The sequence below is a fragment of the Lithobates pipiens genome, unplaced genomic scaffold (genome assembly GCF_037356315.1).
Source record: "Lithobates pipiens isolate NorthernLeopardFrog02 unplaced genomic scaffold, aLitPip1_a1.2 Scaffold_18, whole genome shotgun sequence".
In the NCBI taxonomy this organism is placed as follows: domain Eukaryota; kingdom Metazoa; phylum Chordata; class Amphibia; order Anura; family Ranidae; genus Lithobates; species Lithobates pipiens.
The window spans coordinates 575,142,442-575,163,973 of record NW_027507758.1 but is presented as its reverse complement, the minus strand read 5'-3'; the positions used below and the strand labels follow the sequence as shown (position 1 = coordinate 575,163,973).

The window sequence follows — 21,532 nt, the reverse complement described above, 5'->3', positions numbered from 1 at the left end:
TAGTTAGGCTCCAAACTTTTGCTATTTTTTAATGTGTACAAAGTGGCCCTTCTTAGCACTGGAAGGAAATCTTGGTGATACCAAGTAACAGGGTTTTGCTATAGTTTTTTGACCTTCTAAGCTCAAATGTGTACAAATATGGTGATATTACTTTAAGCAGATGATGGTGACTTCTTGCTTTGACCAGGTGTATTCGTTGGTAGCCTAGATTTTAATCTTATGTGGTATTTTTTTCAAACATATTGTAAGAGGGCCTTCAATTGCTGCAATCACTATAAATGTTTACCAGTAGTGGGGTTCGAACCCACGTGGATATTCATCCATTGGATCTTAAGTCCAACGCCTTAACCACTCGGCCATCCTGGTACTGGTGGGATATACCATATCCGAGAACCGTGAAAGGAGTGCTGATTTTCAAAGTTGATCTTGCCAATTCAGGAGTGCCCTTAACTGTCTCAGGTGAGTCTACATTCACAAAAGGGATTTGCTCTGAGGAGTGTTTTATTTTTCTTGATGGGATTACAAAGAGAGTTTATCTTTCTCCATGGAATTACAAAATTCCAACATAGACTTTGAGCCCTAATGACGGTTGCTGTCAGCTATTTACCACTGACGAGAAAGGAGTGATGAGTAGGGACTGTATTTTTATATCCCCTTTATCTATCTCCCATACAGAATTTCTGGGAGAGAACATAGTTAGGCTCCGAACTTTTGCTATTTTTTAATGTGTACAAAGTGACCCTTCTTAGCACTGGAAGGAAATCTTGGTGATACCAAGTAACAGGGTTTTGCTATAGTTTTTTGTCCTTCTAAGCTCAAATGTGTACAAATATGGTGATATTACTTTAAGCAGATGATGGTGACTTCTTGCTTTGACCAGGTGTATTTGTTGGTAGCCTAGATTTTAATCTTATGTGGTGTTTTTTTCAAACATATATTGTAAGAGGGCCTTCAATTGCTGCAATCACTATAAATGTTTACCAGGAGTGGGGTTCGAACCCACGTGGATATTCATCCATTGGATCTTAAGTCCAACGCCTTAACCACTCGGCCATCCTGGTACTGGTGGGATAAACCATATCCGAGAACCGTGAAAGGAGTGCTGATTTTCACAGTTGATCTTGCCAATTCAGGAGTGCCGTTAACTGTCTCAGGTGAGTCTACATTCACAAAAGGGATTTGCTCTGAGGAGTGTTTTATTTTTCTTGATGGGATTACAAAGAGAGTTTATCTTTCTCCATGGAATTACAAAATTCCAACATAGACTTTGAGCCCTAATGACGGTTGCTGTCAGCTATTTACCACTGACAAGAAAGGAGTGATAAGTAGGGACTGTATTTTTATATCCCCTTTATCTATCTCCCATACTGAATTTCTGGGAGAGAACATAGTTAGGCTCCAAACTTTTGCTATTTTTTTAATGTGTACAAAGTGGCCCTTCTTAGCACTGGAAGGAAATCTTGGTGATACCAAGTAACAGGGTTTTGCTATAGTTTTTTGTCCTTCTAAGCTCAAATGTGTACAAATATGGTGATATTACTTTAAGCAGATGATGGTGACTTCTTGCTTTGACCAGGTGTATTTGTTGGTAGCCTAGATTTTAATCTTATGTGGTGTTTTTTTCAAACATATATTGTAAGAGGGCCTTCAATTGCTGCAATCACTATAAATGTTTACCAGGAGTGGGGTTCAAACCCACGTGGATATTCATCCATTGGATCTTAAGTCCAACGCCTTAACCACTCGGCCATCCTGGTACTGGTGGGATAAACCATATCCGAGAACCGTGAAAGGAGTGCTGATTTTCACAGTTGATCTTGCCAATTCAGGAGTGCCGTTAACTGTCTCAGGTGAGTCTACATTCACAAAAGGGATTTGCTCTGAGGAGTGTTTTATTTTTCTTGATGGGATTACAAAGAGAGTTTATCTTTCTCCATGGAATTACAAAATTCCAACATAGACTTTGAGCCCTAATGACGGTTGCTGTCAGCTATTTACCACTGACGAGAAAGGAGTGATGAGTAGGGACTGTATTTTTATATCCCCTTTATCTATCTCCCATACAGAATTTCTGGGAGAGAACATAGTTAGGCTCCGAACTTTTGCTATTTTTTAATGTGTACAAAGTGACCCTTCTTAGCACTGGAAGGAAATCTTGGTGATACCAAGTAACAGGGTTTTGCTATAGTTTTTTGTCCTTCTAAGCTCAAATGTGTACAAATATGGTGATATTACTTTAAGCAGATGATGGTGACTTCTTGCTTTGACCAGGTGTATTTGTTGGTAGCCTAGATTTTAATCTTATGTGGTGTTTTTTTCAAACATATATTGTAAGAGGGCCTTCAATATTTGTTGGTAGGGCCTTCAATTGCTGCAATCACTATAAATTTTTACCAGGAGTGGGGTTCGAACCCATGTGGATATTCATCCATTGGATCTTAAGTCCAACGCCTTAACCACTCGGCCATCCTGGTACTGGTGGGATAAACCATATCCGAGAACCGTGAAAGGAGTGCTGATTTTCACAGTTGATCTTGCCAATTCAGGAGTGCCGTTAACTGTCTCAGGTGAGTCTACATTCACAAAAGGGATTTGCTCTGAGGAGTGTTTTATTTTTCTTGATGGGATTACAAAGAGAGTTTATCTTTCTCCATGGAATTACAAAATTCCAACATAGACTTTGAGCCCTAATGACGGTTGCTGTCAGCTATTTGCCACTGACAAGAAAGGAGTGATAAGTAGGGACTGTATTTTTATATCCCCTTTATCTATCTCCCATACTGAATTTCTGGGAGAGAACATAGTTAGGCTCCAAACTTTTGCTATTTTTTAATGTGTACAAAGTGGCCCTTCTTAGCACTGGAAGGAAATCTTGGTGATACCAAGTAACAGGGTTTTGCTATAGTTTTTTGACCTTCTAAGCTCAAATGTGTACAAATATGGTGATATTACTTTAAGCAGATGATGGTGACTTCTTGCTTTGACCAGGTGTATTCGTTGGTAGCCTAGATTTTAATCTTATGTGGTATTTTTTTCAAACATATTGTAAGAGGGCCTTCAATTGCTGCAATCACTATAAATGTTTACCAGTAGTGGGGTTCGAACCCACGTGGATATTCATCCATTGGATCTTAAGTCCAACGCCTTAACCACTCGGCCATCCTGGTACTGGTGGGATATACCATATCCGAGAACCGTGAAAGGAGTGCTGATTTTCAAAGTTGATCTTGCCAATTCAGGAGTGCCCTTAACTGTCTCAGGTGAGTCTACATTCACAAAAGGGATTTGCTCTGAGGAGTGTTTTATTTTTCTTGATGGGATTACAAAGAGAGTTTATCTTTCTCCATGGAATTACAAAATTCCAACATAGACTTTGAGCCCTAATGACGGTTGCTGTCAGCTATTTACCACTGACGAGAAAGGAGTGATGAGTAGGGACTGTATTTTTATATCCCCTTTATCTATCTCCCATACAGAATTTCTGGGAGAGAACATAGTTAGGCTCCGAACTTTTGCTATTTTTTAATGTGTACAAAGTGACCCTTCTTAGCACTGGAAGGAAATCTTGGTGATACCAAGTAACAGGGTTTTGCTATAGTTTTTTGTCCTTCTAAGCTCAAATGTGTACAAATATGGTGATATTACTTTAAGCAGATGATGGTGACTTCTTGCTTTGACCAGGTGTATTTGTTGGTAGCCTAGATTTTAATCTTATGTGGTGTTTTTTTCAAACATATATTGTAAGAGGGCCTTCAATTGCTGCAATCACTATAAATGTTTACCAGGAGTGGGGTTCGAACCCACGTGGATATTCATCCATTGGATCTTAAGTCCAACGCCTTAACCACTCGGCCATCCTGGTACTGGTGGGATAAACCATATCCGAGAACCGTGAAAGGAGTGCTGATTTTCACAGTTGATCTTGCCAATTCAGGAGTGCCGTTAACTGTCTCAGGTGAGTCTACATTCACAAAAGGGATTTGCTCTGAGGAGTGTTTTATTTTTCTTGATGGGATTACAAAGAGAGTTTATCTTTCTCCATGGAATTACAAAATTCCAACATAGACTTTGAGCCCTAATGACGGTTGCTGTCAGCTATTTACCACTGACAAGAAAGGAGTGATAAGTAGGGACTGTATTTTTATATCCCCTTTATCTATCTCCCATACTGAATTTCTGGGAGAGAACATAGTTAGGCTCCAAACTTTTGCTATTTTTTTAATGTGTACAAAGTGGCCCTTCTTAGCACTGGAAGGAAATCTTGGTGATACCAAGTAACAGGGTTTTGCTATAGTTTTTTGTCCTTCTAAGCTCAAATGTGTACAAATATGGTGATATTACTTTAAGCAGATGATGGTGACTTCTTGCTTTGACCAGGTGTATTCGTTGGTAGCCTAGATTTTAATCTTATGTGGTGTTTTTTTCAAACATATATTGTAAGAGGGCCTTCAATTGCTGCAATCACTATAAATGTTTACCAGGAGTGGGGTTCGAACCCACGTGGATATTCATCCATTGGATCTTAAGTCCAACGCCTTAACCACTCGGCCATCCTGGTACTGGTGGGATAAACCATATCCGAGAACCGTGAAAGGAGTGCTGATTTTCACAGTTGATCTTGCCAATTCAGGAGTGCCCTTAACTGTCTCAGGTGAGTCTACATTCACAAAAGGGATTTGCTCTGAGGAGTGTTTTATTTTTCTTGATGGGATTACAAAGAGAGTTTATCTTTCTCCATGGAATTAAAAAATTCCAACATAGCCTTTGAGCCCTAATGACGGTTGCTGTCAGCTATTTACCACTGTCGAGAAAGGAGTGATGAGTATTGACTGTATTTTTATATCCCCTTTATCTATCTCCCATACTGAATTTCTGGGAGAGAACATAGTTAGGCTCCAAACTTTTGCTATTTTTTTAATGTGTACAAAGTGGCCCTTCTTAGCACTGGAAGGAAATCTTGGTGATACCAAGTAACAGGGTTTTGCTATAGTTTTTTGTCCTTCTAAGCTCAAATGTGTACAAATATGGTGATAATACTTTAAGCAGATGATGGTGACTTCTTGCTTTGACCAGGTGTATTTGTTGGTAGGGCCTTCAATTGCTGCAATCACTATAAATTTTTACCAGGAGTGGGGTTCGAACCCACGTGGATATTCATCCATTGGATCTTAAGTCCAACGCCTTAACCACTCGGCCATCCTGGTACTGGTGGGATAAACCATATCCGAGAACCGTGAAAGGAGTGCTGATTTTCAAAGTTGATCTTGCCAATTCAGGAGTGCCGTTAACTGTCTCAGGTGAGTCTACATTCACAAAAGGGATTTGCTCTGAGGAGTGTTTTATTTTTCTTGATGGGATTACAAAGAGAGTTTATCTTTCTCCATGGAATTACAAAATTCCAACATAGACTTTGAGCCCTAATGACGGTTGCTGTCAGCTATTTACCACTGACGAGAAAGGAGTGATGAGTAGGGACTGTATTTTTATATCCCCTTTATCTATGTCCCATACAGAATTTCTGGGAGAGAACATAGTTAGGCTGCAAACTTTTGCTATTTTTTAATGTGTACAAAGTGGCCCTTCTTAGCACTGGAAGGAAATCTTGGTGATACCAAGTAACAGGGTTTTGCTATAGTTTTTTGTCCTTCTAAGCTCAAATGTGTACAAATATGGTGATATTACTTTAAGCAGATGATGGTGACTTCTTGCTTTGACCAGGTGTATTTGTTGGTAGCCTAGATTTTAATCTTATGTGGTGTTTTTTTCAAACATATATTGTAAGAGGGCCTTCAATTGCTGCAATCACTATAAATGTTTACCAGGAGTGGGGTTCAAACCCACGTGGATATTCATCCATTGGATCTTAAGTCCAACGCCTTAACCACGCGGCCATCCTGGTACTGGTGGGATAAACCATATCCGAGAACCGTGAAAGGAGTGCTGATTTTCACAGTTGATCTTGCCAATTCAGGAGTGCCGTTAACTGTCTCAGGTGAGTCTACATTCACAAAAGGGATTTGCTCTGAGGAGTGTTTTATTTTTCTTGATGGGATTACAAAGAGAGTTTATCTTTCTCCATGGAATTACAAAATTCCAACATAGACTTTGAGCCCTAATGACGGTTGCTGTCAGCTATTTACCACTGACGAGAAAGGAGTGATGAGTAGGGACTGTATTTTTTTTTTTTTCTCTCTTTTTTTTTTTTTTATCAATAGAATTTTATTAAGCAAATGTACATACATAGAAACAATATGCAAACTTGTTGTACAGAGATATTATATCGCCAGAATCAGGTGTAAAATTATCATAGTGCTCAAACAAATGAGCTCACAACTGCCTTCTATGAGTAGCCATCTCATTCTGTATGAGCAAAGCTGCTTTCTGTGCAAAACTCAAGGAAGCCGTGGCTACTACTTCTCAGCAATACCGTTATTTAGATAATTGGTATAGATACAATGGTGTGGGAAATAGGGTGTGGAATGGGAAGAAGAAAGAGATAAAAGAGGTGTGGGAAGTGAAATATAGAGAGAGAGGGGGCGAGATGTAAAGAAGAGGAAAAAGAGAGAGCAGAGCTTATCGCCCCAAGGAGGACCTGTCAAACGGTAGGCTGTCTGCCTCAGAACATATATTCAATACTTAAGCCCGTTATTGCGTACCAGGGTTAATGCCTCACCCAGTAAGCAGGTCCCGGAAAGCCACCGAGTACTTAAACTGAACCCAGGGAGACCAGGTTCTATGAAATTTCTCAGCCGTGTCTTTCGCAGAGGCAAGTAGTTCTTCCAATGCGAAAATGTGAATGACCGTGTTTGCCCATTCTGCTATTGAGGGCACCGTAGGGAGCTTCCAATATCTTGGAATTAGAGATTTAGCCGCTATTAGCAAGTATTTAGTTAAGGATCGATTGTACTTGCTCAGTGGTAAATTCGATATATGCAGGAGACAGCATTCCGGTGTAAGTTTTACTGTGGTGCTTGTAATCTGTAAGATTAGTGTACAAATTTTTCCCCAGAAGCTTTTTAATTTAGGGCAGCTCCACCAGATATGCAGCATATCACCCGCTGATTCCCTACATCTCCAACAGAGATCCGAGGACATTGGGTACCAGCGTCTCACCTTAGTCGGGGTGGCGTACCACTGCGATAGCAGTTTGTAGGAATTTTCCTGAAATCTGGTGCTAATAGTGCCTTTGTGAGCCAGAATGCAGGCATCACGCCATTGTATATCAGTAAAGTTAGTATGGAAAGCAGACTCCCAGCGTTTCCTAAATTTATCCGATCCAGTTTGATCTAATTGTTGGAGAGACGCATACATAAATGAGGTGGTTTTTTCCACCGGTGCCCCACGCAGACACAGTGACTCAAAGGGGGTCAGGTCCCTGAGGACTGCTTCCCTCCTTTCCGGTGTTAGGAGGTAGTGGCACGCCTGTCTATAGGTCCAAAACGGGAAAGAAGCGGTGGGAAGGATATCCCACAAGTTATCATAAGATAGGACTGTTTTATTATGTACCAGGTTCGTGGCCAGAAGGGGGTCCTTTTTCGGTCCTGTAAAGGTCTTACCCGACATCCCCGGAGGGAAATCAGGATTGCCCAAAAGGGGAGTAAGTGGCCCTGGAGACGACGTAAAGGGGTGTCGTGCAGCCAAAGTGTGGAACACCTTCAGCGAGGCTCCTATAAGGGGGTGCTGCGTAAGCTCCTTAGGACATTTGGTTCATGGGATCCAAGGGGAAAATCTCAAAGGTGTCTTTGACACATCACTCTCTATCGAGGTCCAGTCCTTGCTTCCCGTATGGCAATGCCAATCAATGATTCTGGCTAAATGGGTGGCATAATAGTATAGTTTAAAATTTGGGAAGCCCATCCCCCCTGCCTCCTTCGCTTTCATCAGTAGGTGCAGCCCAATTCGTGGACGTTTCTGTGCCCACAGAAATTTCCATAATAAAGATTGTAGATGTTTAAAAAAGGAAGCCGGAAGCTCGATAGGTAGCGTGTGAAAGAGGTAAACCAGGCGTGGGAGAGTTATCATTTTAATCAGAGCTGCCCTACCAAACCAAGAGAAAAGGCCTTGAGACCACTTGGATAAATCTAGACCGATCTGCTTCAGTATGGGGGTGAAGTTGCACTTGAAGATGCCACTTACCTGAGGGGTAAGATTAACCCCCAGGTATTTCAACGAACCCGTCACCCATCTAAAGGATGTGTTCAAGTGTGCCTGCGTCAGTGCCTCTGCGGAGAGCCACAGGTTCATTGCCTCTGATTTTGAGTAATTGATCTTGAGGTTGGAAAGATAACCATATGTTGCAAAAGCCTGTACTAAATTTGGAATTGAAATGTGAGGGCGGGTTAGGAAAAATAATAAGTCATCTGCATAGGCAGCGGTTTTATAAGTTCTCTGTCCAACGGTAAATCCCGTAATGGAGGGAGTATTATTGACTGTTCGTATAAAGGGTTCTAAGGTGAGGATAAACAGAAGTGGGGAAAGGGGGCACCCCTGTCTCATCCCATTACGTATCTGCACGGGCTCCGACAGTGTCCCATTAATCTTCAATTGCGCCGTCGGGTTCCGATACAGAGAGGAAATCCAGGAGAGCATACGAGTTCGTAGGCCAATGTGGGCACAGGTCGCGAACAGAAAGTTCCAGCTGACCCTGTCGAAGGCCTTCTCCGCGTCCGTGGACAGGAGAAGGCCTCCGAACCCAGCACCCTGACAATGGTGAATCAAGTTCAAAGCCTTTGTCACGTTATCCCTGGATTCCCTCCCCGGCATGAACTCCGCCTGTTCAGGGCCAATCAGTTGGGGCAAAAAATTTCGTAAGCGGTTTGCGATAATCTTGGACATAATTTTTAGATCTAAATTGAGTAATGAAATGGGGCGGTAATTTGCACACACCGTGGGGTCCTTCCCGGGCTTGGGGATCACCGTTATGTAGGCCCCCAGGAAAGAGGTCGGGGTACCGGTAGGGTCCGTAAGAGAGTTAAGGGCTCTCAGGAGAGGTTTTTCCAACAAGCCCGAGAAGACCTTGTAGTAATGTGCCGTCAGTCCATCAGGACCGGGGCTTTTGCCTGGTTTGAGGCTCCTAATTGTCTCTACTAACTCCTCTGAAGAGAATGGACTCTCCAGAGAATCCGCCTCTTCAGGGGATAGAGTGGGCAGGCCACTCTGGGCTAAATAGTCCTGTATAATTTGCTGTCTGTCACCCAGTAGGCCGCCCGGTCTATGTTGGGGAGGAATGTTATAGAGATTAGAGTAGAACTGGTGGAAGGCATCTGCGATTTTGTCTACTCGATTCGTCAGGTGGCCGTCTTTTGATTTGATTGCTAAGATGTTAGTAGACAGGGAGGCCTCCTTAACAGCTCTCGCCAAAAGTTTACCCCCTTTGTCTCCGTGTTCGTAATAGATTTATTGTTTCAGGAAAAGTGCCCGTTTACTCCTAGCCTCCATAATACCCTTCAGCTCTGTTCTTGCCTGGAGCAGGTCCTGAGCCGCAGAAACGGCCAGGGAGTGCTTGTGCAGGGACTCTAGTTGCGCTATTTTTGAGACCAAAGTCGTCACCTGAAGTTCCGCCTTCCTCTTTCGCGATGCCCCATGTTCTAATGAACTCCCCTCTCATCACACATTTATGAGCTTCCCATATAGATAAAGGGGGAAGTTCGTCCGTGACATTTTCCTTAAAATAGTTGCTAAGTGCTTCCGTCAGTGACGGGAGAAGTTCTACATCTGTTAGTAGGGATGGATTCAGTCTCCACATACTAGTTTTCGGTCTCATGTCAGGGTGTGTCATCGATAGCGAAATCGGAGCATGGTCTGAAAGGGTCTGGACTGTATTTTTATATCCCCTTTATCTATATCCCATACTGAATTTCTGGGAGAGAACATAGTTAGGCTCCAAACTTTTGCTATTTTTTTAATGTGTACAAAGTGGCCCTTCTTAGCACTGGAAGAAAATCTTGGTGATACCAAGTAACAGGGTTTTGCTATTCACAAAAGGGATTTGCTCTGAGGAGTGTTTTCTTTTTCTTGATGAGATTACAAAGAGAGTTTATCTTTCTCCATGGAATTACAAAATTCCAACATAGACTTTGAGCCCTAATGACGGTTGCTGTCAGCTATTTACCACTGACGAGAAAGGAGTGATGAGTAGGGACTGTATTTTTATATCCCCTTTATCTATCTCCCATACTGAATTTCTGGGAGAGAACATAGTTAGGCTCCGAACTTTGGCTATTTTTTAATGTGTACAAAGTGGCCCTTCTTAGCACTGGAAGGAAATCTTGGTGATACCAAGTAACAGGGTTTTGCTATAGTTTTTTGACCTTCTAAGCTCAAATGTGTACAAATATGGTGATATTACTTTAAGCAGATGATGGTGACTTCTTGCTTTGACCAGGTGTATTTGTTGGTAGCCTAGATTTTAATCTTATGTGGTGTTTTTTTCAAACATATATTGTAAGAGGGCCTTCAATTGCTGCAATCACTATAAATGTTTACCAGGAGTGGGGTTCGAACCCACGTGGATATTCATCCATTGGTTCTTAAGTCCAACGCCTTAACCACTCGGCCATCCTGGTACTGGTGGGATAAACCATATCCGAGAACCGTGAAAGGAGTGCTGATTTTCACAGTTGATCTTGCCAATTCAGGAGTGCCGTTAACTGTCTCAGGTGAGTCTACATTCACAAAAGGGATTTGCTCTGAGGAGTGTTTTATTTTTCTTGATGGGATTACAAAGAGAGTTTATCTTTCTCCATGGAATTACAAAATTCCAACATAGACTTTGAGCCCTAATGACGGTTGCTGTCAGCTATTTACCACTGACGAGAAAGGAGTGATGAGTAGGGACTGTATTTTTATATCCCCTTTATCTATCTCCCATACTGAATTTCTGGGAGAGAACATAGTTAGGCTCCGAACTTTTGCTATTTTTTAATGTGTACAAAGTGGCCCTTCTTAGCACTGGAAGGAAATCTTGGTGATACCAAGTAACAGGGTTTTGCTATAGTTTTTTGACCTTCTAAGCTCAAATGTGTACAAATATGGTGATATTACTTTAAGCAGATGATGGTGACTTCTTGCTTTGACCAGGTGTATTCGTTGGCAGCCTAGATTTTAATCTTATGTGGTGTTTTTTTCAAACATATATTGTAAGAGGGCCTTCAATTGCTGCAATCACTATAAATGTTTACCAGGAGTGGGGTTCGAACCCACGTGGATATTCATCCATTGGATCTTAAGTCCAACGCCTTAACCACTTGGCCATCCTGGTACTGGTGGGATAAGCCATATCCGAGAACCGTGAAAGGAGTGCTGATTTTCACAGTTGATCTTGCCAATTCAGGAGTGCCGTTAACTGTCTCAGGTGAGTCTACATTCACAAAAGGGATTTGCTCTGAGGAGTGTTTTATTTTTCTTGATGGGATTACAAAGAGAGTTTATCTTTCTCCATGGAATTACAAAATTCCAACATAGACTTTGAGCCCTAATGACGGTTGCTGTCAGCTATTTACCACTGACGAGAAAGGAGTGATGAGTAGGGACTGTATTTTTATATCCCCTTTATCTATCTCCCATACTGAATTTCTGGGAGAGAACATAGTTAGGCTCCGAACTTTTGCTATTTTTTAATGTGTACAAAGTGGCCCTTCTTAGCACTGGAAGGAAATCTTGGTGATACCAAGTAACAGGGTTTTGCTATAGTTTTTTGACCTTCTAAGCTCAAATGTGTACAAATATGGTGATATTACTTTAAGCAGATGATGGTGACTTCTTGCTTTGACCAGGTGTATTCGTTGGTAGCCTAGATTTTAATCTTATGTGGTGTTTTTTTCAAACATATATTTTAAGAGGGCCTTCAATTGCTGCAATCACTATAAATGTTTACCAGGAGTGGGGTTCGAAACCACGTGGATATTCATCCATGGGATCTTAAGTCCAACGCCTTAACCACTTGGCCATCCTGGTACTGGTGGGATAAGCCATATCCGAGAACCGTGAAAGGAGTGCTGATTTTCACAGTTGATCTTGCCAATTCAGGAGTGCCGTTAACTGTCTCAGGTGAGTCTACATTCACAAAAGGGATTTGCTCTGAGGAGTGTTTTATTTTTCTTGATGGGATTACAAAGAGAGTTTATCTTTCTCCATGGAATTACAAAATTCCAACATAGACTTTAAGCCCTAATGACGGTTGCTGTCAGCTATTTACCACTGACGAGAAAGGAGTGATGAGTAGGGACTGTATTTTTATATCCCCTTTATCTATCTCCCATACTGAATTTCTGGGAGAGAACATAGTTAGGCTCCGAACTTTTGCTATTTTTTAATGTGTACAAAGTGGCCCTTCTTAGCACTGGAAGGAAATCTTGGTGATACCAAGTAACAGGGTTTTGCTATAGTTTTTTGACCTTCTAAGCTCAAATGTGTACAAATATGGTGATATTACTTTAAGCAGATGATGGTGACTTCTTGCTTTGACCAGGTGTATTCGTTGGTAGCCTAGATTTTAATCTTATGTGGTGTTTTTTTTCAAACAAATATTGTAAGAGGGCCTTCAATTGCTGCAATCACTATAAATGTTTACCAGGAGTGGGGTTCAAACCCACGTGGATATTCATCCAATGGATCTTAAGTCCAACGCCTTAACCACTCGGCCATCCTGGTACTGGTGGGATAAACCACATCTGAGAACCGTGAAAGGAGTGCTGATTTTCACAGTTGATCTTGCCAATTCAGGAGTGCCGTTAACTGTCTCAGGTGAGTCTACATTCACAAAAGGGATTTGCTCTGAGGAGTGTTTTATTTTTCTTGATGGGATTACAAAGAGAGTTTATCTTTCTCCATGGAATTACAAAATTCCAACATAGACTTTGAGCCCTAATGACGGTTGCTGTCAGCTATTTACCACTGACGAGAAAGGAGTGATGAGTAGGGACTGTATTTTTATATCCCCTTTATCTATCTCCCATACTGAATTTCTGGGAGAGAACATAGTTAGGCTCCGAACTTTTGCTATTTTTTAATGTGTACAAAGTGGCCCTTCTTAGCACTGGAAGGAAATCTTGGTGATACCAAGTAACAGGGTTTTGCTATAGTTTTTTTTCCTTCTAAGCTCAAATGTGTACAAATATGGTGATATTACTTTAAGCAGATGATGGTGACTTCTTGCTTTGACCAGGTGTATTTGTTGGTAGCCTAGATTTTAATCTTATGTGGTGTTTTTTTTCAAACAAATATTGTAAGAGGGCCTTCAATTGCTGCAATCACTATAAATGTTTACCATGAGTGGGGTTCAAACCCACGTGGATATTCATCCATTGGATCTTAAGTCCAACGCCTCAACCACTCGGCCATCCTGGTACTGGTGGGATAAACCATATCCGAGAACCGTGAAAGGAGTGCTGATTTTCAAAGTTGATCTTGCCAATTCAGGAGTGCCCTTAACTGTCTCAGGTGAGTCTACATTCACAAAAGGGATTTGCTCTGAGGAGTGTTTTATTTTTCTTGATGGGATTACAAAGAGAGTTTATCTTTCTCCATGGAATTACAAAATTCCAACATAGACTTTGAGCCCTAATGACGGTTGCTGTCAGCTATTTACCACTGACGAGAAAGGAGTGATGAGTAGGGACTGTATTTTTATATCCCCTTTATCTATCTCCCATACTGAATTTCTGGGAGAGAACAAAGTTAGGCTCCGAACTTTTGCTTTTTTTTAATGTGTACAAAGTGGCCCTTCTTAGCACTGGAAGGAAATCTTGGTGATACCAAGTAACAGGGTTTTGCTATAGTTTTTTTTCCTTCTAAGCTCAAATGTGTACAAATATGGTGATATTACTTTAAGCAGATGATGGTGACTTCTTGCTTTGACCAGGTGTATTTGTTGGTAGCCTAGATTTTAATCTTATGTGGTGTTTTTTCAAACACATATTGTAAGAGGGCCTTCAATTGCTGCTATCACTATAAATGTTTACCAGGAGTGGGGCTCGAACCCATGTGGATATTCATCCATTGGATCTTAAGTCCAACGCCTTAACCACTCAGACATCCTGGTACTGGTGGGATAAACCATATCCGAGAACCGTGAAAGGAGTGCTGATTTTCACAGTTGATCTTGCCAATTCAGGAGTGCCGTTAACTGTCTCAGGTGAGTCTACATTCACAAAAGGGATTTGCTCTGAGGAGTGTTTTATTTTTCTTGATGGGATTACAAAGAGAGTTTATCTTTCTCCATGGAATTACAAAATTCCAACATAGACTTTGAGCCCTAATGACGGTTGCTGTCAGCTATTTACCACTGACGAGAAAGGAGTGATGAGTAGGGACTGTATTTTTATATCCCCTTTATCTATCTCCCATACTGAATTTCTGGGAGAGAACATAGTTAGGCTCCAAACTTTTGCTATTTTTTAATGTGTACAAAGTGGCCCTTCTTAGCACTGGAAAGAAAATGGAAAATTGTATACTTACCTTTCCGTAATTTTCCTTTCCTGTCGCATCTTCATGGCAGCATACACTCTGGGTTGTGACTCCGCCCCCACAACCTGATAGGACCACATAGCTATAAGATGAAGATACGCCCCCCGCCCCGGTATTCTCTGTATATATGAATCACCTTTGTGTGTGGGATATTGTATGCTGCCATGAAGATGCGACAGGAAAGGAAAATTACGGAAAGGTAAGTATACAATTTTCCATTTTCCTGTCGCATCATGGCAGCATACACTCTGGGGATTAACTCGCAGACTGGGTGGGAGATGCAAAGGTAAACGTTTATTAGCAAGGAATAGAAGAGTTGGCTTGAATAATGGACTTTCCCAATTCTACTGTTGATAGCTGAGCTGAGTCCACCTTGTAGTGAGAGATAAAGGTGTTCCTGGAGGACCAAGTGGCCGCTCTGCAGATGGTTTCCACTGAGACCCTACAATACGCTGCCCAGGAGGTGGCCACTGCTCTGGTGGAATGAGCCCTAAGGTCTTCAGGAATTTGCGACTTACTCAGCAAGTAGGCCTTCACCAACCAGGAGGCAATGGTTCGGGCCGAAGCTGCTTGACCTCTCCTAAGGTCATGGGGAATGATGAAGAGGTTCTCCGATCTTTTAAAGGATTTGGACAGGGAAAGATATTTTATGATTTTGCCCCTTACATCCAGAGGATGAGGGTCACCCTGGTCTGTGTTAAGAGCTGGCAAGTTGATTTCCTGGTTGAAGTGAAAAGAGGATGCCACCTTTGGGATAAAGTGATCCAAGGGTCTTAGAACTACCCTGTCCGGATGAATGATCAGATATGGCTCCTTAATCAGTAATGCTTGCATCTCTGAAACTCTCTTCGCTGATGTGATTGCGACCAGGAAAGGTGACTTTTAGTGTCAGGTGCCAGAGGGAGATGTTTTCCAGCGGAAAACAGGGTTCTTTGGATAGTACCTCTAAGATGACTGATGGGTCCCATGTTGGAAAGGAAGGCTTCCTAGGTGGTCTTAGTTTAAGACAGGCCTTCTGAAATTGCATAACAAGGGGATCGTGAGCCCATTTAACCCCTGTCAGGGCGGATAGAGCTGACACCTGAACTTTCAGAGTACCAGAGCTAAGACCTTTGTCTAAGCCTGATTGCAGGAACTCTAGGATCAGAGGAGCCGAAAGGGAGGACAGATCCCGGCCAAGGTCCTGAGAGAAGGCAACAAACTTCTCCCAGACCCTGCGGTAGGTGCAGTTGGTGGTAGGTTTTCTGGCCTGGAGCAGGGTATCAGCTACCTTCTGGGAGCAGCCCTGACATAGATACCTAGCCCTCTCAGCCCCCAAGCCATCAAGTACAGCTTCCCCGAATCTGGATGTAGTAGCTGGCCCTGGGAGAGCAAGTCGGCTGACAGGGAAGAGCAAGAGGGTCTGCCGTGCTCAGTTGTAGGAGGGTGGTGAACCATGGCCTCCTGGGCCAAAAAAAGGAATCACCGCTATCACCAATGCCGTTGATCTCTTGAGCCTTAAGAGAAATCTCGCATCAGGGGAGTCAGAGGGCAGATATACCCGAGATGGAAGTTCCAGGGATGCTGGAGGCAATCTGTCCCCTCCGCTAAGTGAAAGGGAAACCTCGACAGGAACCTTCGGCATTTGGAGTTTGCCGGAGTCGCAGCAAGGTCTATGTCTGGTTGACCCCAGGTCTGGTAGATGAGGGAGAAGGTCTGAGGGCTCAGGGACCACTCTTTGTTGAAGGCGAACTCCCTGTTGAGCGTGTCGGCTAAGATGTTCTCGAACCCCTGGATGTAAGTCGCCCTCAGGTCTGACAGGTTCAACTGTGCCCATTCAATCACAGGGAGAACTTCCCGCATCATGGAGGGACTCCTGGTCCCCCCCTGTCTGTTTATGTAGGCAACAGCAACCTTGTTGTCCATCCTTAAGAGGACCTGCTTCCCCCTTAAAAGGGAGCTGAAGGCCAGGAAAGCCTGGAGGGCCGCCCTCATCTCCAGCACGTTCGATACCGAGTCCCGTACTTCGAAAGGCCAACGGCCCTGTGCTGCATGGGACTGGTAGTGGGCTCCCAAACCTTCTAGACTGGCATCCGTGGTCACTACCTCCTGAGGAGGGATGACTATGTGTTTGCAATTGTTTAAGTTGTGGGGACCACAACGCAATGAGCGCCTGACTGTCTCCGAGATCCGGATCGTCTGGGTCATGGATGAACCATCCCACTGATGTAGGAAGGAGTTCTGCAGAGGTCTGGTGTGCCACTGAGCCCAACGGACCATAGGAATTGTCGCTGATAGGGAGCCTAGAAGGCTGAGGCATACTCTGGCCGACAGGGATCTTGCTAGAATGGCCTTCTTCACCTTCCGGACCAACAGGGAAGACTTCTCCAGAGGCAGCTGCACTGTATTCAACTGGGCTCCTAAGAAGATCATTCTCTGGGTGGGCCGAGTCTGGCTCTTCCCCCAGTTTATGAGCCATCCCAGATTCTGCAGAGTGGAGATGAGGATCTTTCGATGCTGTAACAGCGACTCCCGGCTGTCTGAGAGGAGGAGAATATCGTCCAGATAATGGTGGACTCGCAGCCCCCTCTCCCTCAGATGCGCGATAACGGGAAAAAGGACCTTTGTAAAGGTCCTGGGAGCCGCAGAAATTCCAAACAGAATACTTCAGAACTGAAAGTGTCTGTGGTTTAGTGAAAAACTGAGGAACTTTGGAGTTCTGAATGGATAGGGATATGGAGGTAGGCGCCCTGTAGATCTATGGAGAGCATCCAGTCCCCCAGATTTATGGCCTGGAGGATAGACTGTAGACTCTCCATTTTGAATGCTTCTACCTGGATAGAGCGGTTTACGTTTAGATCCAGGACCGGACGTAGGTCCCCTGATTTATTTTTTACTAGAAATAGAGGGGAATAGAACCCCCGACCTCTTTGGGATAGGGGCACCTCGGTAATTGCTTCCTTTTGGAGCAGATCCTGAACGTATCGGGTCAAGGCTAACCTCTTTTGCCGGGATGACGGGAGGTTTGTTGGGCAAAAATGGTCCCCCGGGGGAAGTCACCTGAATGACCATCTGTGCCCGACGTGAACGGTGGTTAACGCTTATTGTTTCCCCCCAGACCAGCGTGAACTTTGAGAGTCTGGCCCCCACCACTGCTGGCTGGGCGGACGCACCTTCAACAGGACTTCTGGTCAGTAGATGCTGGGGTCCTGGGCTTCTGGGACGTCAGGAAGGACGTTTGAGGGGCCTTCCAGTTCCTTCTGTACTCCCTACCAGGCCTGTAGGACTTGGCATCCCTGTACCTGTCCGGGAGGTTACGCTTAAAGGGAGGAGGCCTCTGAAGCTTTGGCTTTCTATCCGAGGGGATAAGCCCTGATTTTCCGGCAGTGACCTTAGAAATAGCAGAGTCCAATTTTGCGCCAAAAAGGTTCTCACCATCATACGGGATGCAGCACCAATTGGACTTGGAAGCAGGATCTGCCGCCCAGGGTTTGAGCCAGAGAGCCCGTCTGGCCATTACCAAGGACAATATAGCCCTGGATGCGGACTTAATAGCATCCACAGATGCCTCTGCCACAAAATCCCCTGCAAGGCTTAGTTCTTGCAGGGCCCTTACTATCTGGTCCTGATCAGCGCCTTGGATACAAGCTTTTCTGTGCTTGCTGACCAACTGGCAATAGCCTTAACCACAGCTGCAAGAACCACTGCTGGCCTGCATACGCCTCCTGCTGCTAAGTAAGCTCTTTTGAGATCAGTATCGATCTTCCTATCCAGGACATCCTTGAATGACACAGCGTCCTCGATAGGGAGCGTAACGTGTCTGGCCACACGCATGAGGGATGCATCCACCACTGGCGGGGACACGAGAGATTTAATTTTAGCCTCCTTTAGAGGATATAGTTTGGCAAGCCGATTGTTAAGACTTGCTTTCTTCTCGGGTCTCTGCCACTCGTCTCTGATAAGTTCCTCCAACACATCAATGAAGGGGAAGGCTTCGGGTTCTCTCATCAGGTTCGGGAAATATTTTCTCCTTTTGGGTTGGGCCTCCTGTGGTTCCTCCCAGCTAATGGCCCCCTTCACTGACCTCACAAAAGGCTCTATTAGGGAGAAGTCAAAGCCCGCTAAAGCCTCTAGTTCTTCCTCATCTGAAGGAGAATCATGCTCTCTGGAAGTACTTGGGGGAGCCAGCGAAGCACCCCGTGGAGATAACTCCGTGTCAGGAGCGACACGTGGGGCAGAAGACTCTGTGAGCTCTCTGTGTTCTTGCCCTTTCTCTCTGGTGGCTTCTTCAAAGCACCGGCGGCATGCCAAAATATCTGGAAGGGCTATGGCCCCGCATACCCAGCAGGTATTTTCATAAGGATGGGAGTGACGTGCTGGTGAATGGCGCCTCCGGTCAGGGGATCTTCTTCGGCGGGAATGGCTGCGCCTTGAACAAGACCTGGAGCGACTCCTTCTGCGACTCCCTTTCCCTGAGCGACTTCCTCCACCCGAATGGCTCCGCCTATGGCCAGAGCGGCTTCTTCTATGCGAGGAATCTCTGCGAGATGATCTTGTGGACCTGATGGGGCTAACCATTTAGGTAGCGCTAGTGTGTCCTGCTCTCTTTTTCAATCTTCTCTACTTACCAAACTCCTCCCCTCTTACCTATTATGCTGGTGGTGATCTGCTGGAGCAGTGGTCTCCATGGATAGGGAAACAGAGGAAGCCTGAAGACACAGGTAACGCAAAAAGGGTAAGGAAGATAAAGCCATAACAGAAACAAGAGGGGAATAGAGAGAAGAAAAATACAGGGGAGATACTTACCAAACAGAGAGGCAACACTGGGGTAGAAAAAAACAGAAATGCAGCAGTCATGAAATTCAGCTGAGCACAAAAAACAGGCAAAAAAAGACATCTGCGTTAAAAAAGGCATCTTCCCCTTTTAAAATTGGAGCTGGGGTCATGTCCCGCCCGCACATGCTCAGTAGTGCCATGCGGCCGCCGGCGCCATCTTGGAAAAGGGAAAAGACATAGATAGACATACACAGGCTGCCCAAAGTGCACAGTGAGCATGTGCAAAGCGGCAGAGTGACCAGGAAGAGTGGTGATGTTGCTGTGGGACTAGAGAGCTAAGGAAAAGGAAGTAAAATATGGCAGAAAGGCAACACTGGGGTAAAGGCACCAGACAACCTAAGGTGACAAGAGATACTGAAGGCAGAGAGTATGCTGTCAGGTTGCAGACAGAGTGACACCAGGGAGGAAGAGGAAACAGGAGACCACCGCAGGTACTAAGCCTGTTTAAGGCTTAAAGACCAATCTTTTTATTATATGCCTTCAGCCTGTTTAAGGCTTACTTTCAACGGCTATAGAGGCAATGCTCTGTTTGCAGAGAAAAAGTATTCATACCCCTGAGATCACCAGAGTGGGGTTCCTTCCATTTAGCTTCCTTTAGAGGCTGTACCGGTAAGGACTTCCACCCAGGAGAGGCTAGAACCTGGCTGGGGCGAAGCGGTAAGAGGGTGATGATCCGTGCGGTCCCAACAGGTGAGGAAAAATAAGAGAATACCGGGGCGGGGGGCGTATCTTCATCTTATAGCTATGTGGTCCTATCAGGTTGTGGGGGCGGAGTCACAACCCAGAGTGTATGCTGCCATGATGCGACAGGAAATCTTGGTGATACCAAGTAACAGGGTTTTGCTATAGTTTTTTGACCTTCTAAGCTCAAATGTGTACAAATATGCTGATATTACTTTAAGCAGATGATGGTGACTTCTTGCTTTGACCAGGTGTATTTGTTGGTAGCCTAGATTTTAATCTTATGTGGTGTTTTTTTCAAACATGTATTGTAAGAGGGCCTTCAATTGCTGCAATCACTATAAATGTTTACCAGGAGTGTGGTTCGAACCCACGTGGATATTCATCCATTGGATCTTAAGTCCAACGCCTTAACCACTCGGCCATCCTGGTACTGGTGGGATAAACCATATCCGAGAACCGTGAAAGGAGTGCTGATTTTCACAGTTGATCTTGCCAATTCAGGAGTGCCGTTAACTGTCTCAGGTGAGTCTACATTCACAAAAGGGATTTGCTCTGAGGAGTGTTTTCTTTTTCTTGATGGGATTACAAAGAGAGTTTATCTTTCTCCATGGAATTACAAAATTCCAACATAGACTTTGAGCCCTAATGACGGTTGCTGTCAGCTATTTACCACTGACGAGAAAGGAGTGATGAGTAGGGACTGTATTTTTATATCCCCTTTATCTATCTCCCATACTGAATTTCTGGGAGAGAACATAGTTAGGCTCCGAACTTTGGCTATTTTTTAATGTGTACAAAGTGGCCCTTCTTAGCACTGGAAGGAAATCTTGGTGATACCAAGTAACAGGGTTTTGCTATCGTTTTTTGACCTTCTAAGCTCAAATGTGTACAAATATGGTGATATTACTTTAAGCAGATGATGGTGACTTCTTGCTTTGACCAGGTGTATTTGTTGGTAGCCTAGATTTTAATCTTATGTGGTGTTTTTTTCAAACATATATTGTAAGAGGGCCTTCAATTGCTGCAATCACTATAAATGTTTACCAGGAATGGGGTTCGAACCCACGTGGATATTCATCCATTGGATCTTAAATCCAACGCCTTAACCACTCGGCCATCCTGATACTGGTGGGATAAACCATATCCGAGAACCGTGAAAGGAGTGCTGATTTTCACAGTTGATCTTGCCAATTCAGGAGTGCCGTTAACTGTCTCAGGTGAGTCTACATTCACAAAAGGGATTTGCTCTGAGGAGTGTTTTATTTTTCTTGATGGGATTACAAAGAGAGTTTATCTTTCTCCATGGAATTACAAAATTCCAACATAGACTTTGAGCCCTAATGACGGTTGCTGTCAGCTATTTACCACTGACGAGAAAGGAGTGATGAGTAGGGACTGTATTTTTATATCCCCTTTATCTATCTCCCATACTGAATTTCTGGGAGAGAACATAGTTAGGCTCCGAACTTTTGCTATTTTTTAATGTGTACAAAGTGGCCTTTCTTAGCACTGGAAGGAAATCTTGGTGATACCAAGTAACAGGGTTTTGCTATAGTTTTTTGACCTT

The 21,532-nt window shown here is 43.9% G+C and overlaps 17 non-coding genes across 17 annotated transcripts; all 17 read right to left on the bottom strand.

Moving 5' to 3' along the window:
* Nucleotides 1–283: 283 nt before the first annotated feature.
* Nucleotides 284–366, bottom strand: TRNAL-UAA (transfer RNA leucine (anticodon UAA)). Its single transcript has one exon. It is a non-coding gene; the product is annotated as a tRNA-Leu (tRNA).
* Nucleotides 367–978: 612 nt separating this feature from the next.
* Nucleotides 979–1,061, bottom strand: TRNAL-UAA (transfer RNA leucine (anticodon UAA)). Its single transcript has one exon. It is a non-coding gene; the product is annotated as a tRNA-Leu (tRNA).
* A 613-nt stretch (nt 1,062–1,674) lies between these two features.
* On the bottom strand, nt 1,675–1,757 carry TRNAL-UAA (transfer RNA leucine (anticodon UAA)). The gene has a single exon. It is a non-coding gene; the product is annotated as a tRNA-Leu (tRNA).
* Nucleotides 1,758–2,391: 634 nt separating this feature from the next.
* Nucleotides 2,392–2,474, bottom strand: TRNAL-UAA (transfer RNA leucine (anticodon UAA)). Its single transcript has one exon. It is a non-coding gene; the product is annotated as a tRNA-Leu (tRNA).
* A 610-nt stretch (nt 2,475–3,084) lies between these two features.
* TRNAL-UAA (transfer RNA leucine (anticodon UAA)) lies at nt 3,085–3,167 on the bottom strand. The gene has a single exon. It is a non-coding gene; the product is annotated as a tRNA-Leu (tRNA).
* A 612-nt stretch (nt 3,168–3,779) lies between these two features.
* On the bottom strand, nt 3,780–3,862 carry TRNAL-UAA (transfer RNA leucine (anticodon UAA)). Its single transcript has one exon. It is a non-coding gene; the product is annotated as a tRNA-Leu (tRNA).
* Nucleotides 3,863–4,475: 613 nt separating this feature from the next.
* On the bottom strand, nt 4,476–4,558 carry TRNAL-UAA (transfer RNA leucine (anticodon UAA)). The gene has a single exon. It is a non-coding gene; the product is annotated as a tRNA-Leu (tRNA).
* A 563-nt stretch (nt 4,559–5,121) lies between these two features.
* Nucleotides 5,122–5,204, bottom strand: TRNAL-UAA (transfer RNA leucine (anticodon UAA)). Its single transcript has one exon. It is a non-coding gene; the product is annotated as a tRNA-Leu (tRNA).
* Nucleotides 5,205–5,816: 612 nt separating this feature from the next.
* Nucleotides 5,817–5,899, bottom strand: TRNAL-UAA (transfer RNA leucine (anticodon UAA)). The gene has a single exon. It is a non-coding gene; the product is annotated as a tRNA-Leu (tRNA).
* A 4,583-nt stretch (nt 5,900–10,482) lies between these two features.
* Nucleotides 10,483–10,565, bottom strand: TRNAL-UAA (transfer RNA leucine (anticodon UAA)). Its single transcript has one exon. It is a non-coding gene; the product is annotated as a tRNA-Leu (tRNA).
* Nucleotides 10,566–11,177: 612 nt separating this feature from the next.
* On the bottom strand, nt 11,178–11,260 carry TRNAL-UAA (transfer RNA leucine (anticodon UAA)). Its single transcript has one exon. It is a non-coding gene; the product is annotated as a tRNA-Leu (tRNA).
* A 612-nt stretch (nt 11,261–11,872) lies between these two features.
* Nucleotides 11,873–11,955, bottom strand: TRNAL-UAA (transfer RNA leucine (anticodon UAA)). The gene has a single exon. It is a non-coding gene; the product is annotated as a tRNA-Leu (tRNA).
* A 613-nt stretch (nt 11,956–12,568) lies between these two features.
* On the bottom strand, nt 12,569–12,651 carry TRNAL-UAA (transfer RNA leucine (anticodon UAA)). Its single transcript has one exon. It is a non-coding gene; the product is annotated as a tRNA-Leu (tRNA).
* Nucleotides 12,652–13,264: 613 nt separating this feature from the next.
* Nucleotides 13,265–13,347, bottom strand: TRNAL-UAA (transfer RNA leucine (anticodon UAA)). The gene has a single exon. It is a non-coding gene; the product is annotated as a tRNA-Leu (tRNA).
* Nucleotides 13,348–13,958: 611 nt separating this feature from the next.
* On the bottom strand, nt 13,959–14,041 carry TRNAL-UAA (transfer RNA leucine (anticodon UAA)). The gene has a single exon. It is a non-coding gene; the product is annotated as a tRNA-Leu (tRNA).
* Nucleotides 14,042–20,311: 6,270 nt separating this feature from the next.
* TRNAL-UAA (transfer RNA leucine (anticodon UAA)) lies at nt 20,312–20,394 on the bottom strand. The gene has a single exon. It is a non-coding gene; the product is annotated as a tRNA-Leu (tRNA).
* Nucleotides 20,395–21,006: 612 nt separating this feature from the next.
* On the bottom strand, nt 21,007–21,089 carry TRNAL-UAA (transfer RNA leucine (anticodon UAA)). Its single transcript has one exon. It is a non-coding gene; the product is annotated as a tRNA-Leu (tRNA).
* Between the last annotated feature and the right edge of the window lie 443 nt (nt 21,090–21,532).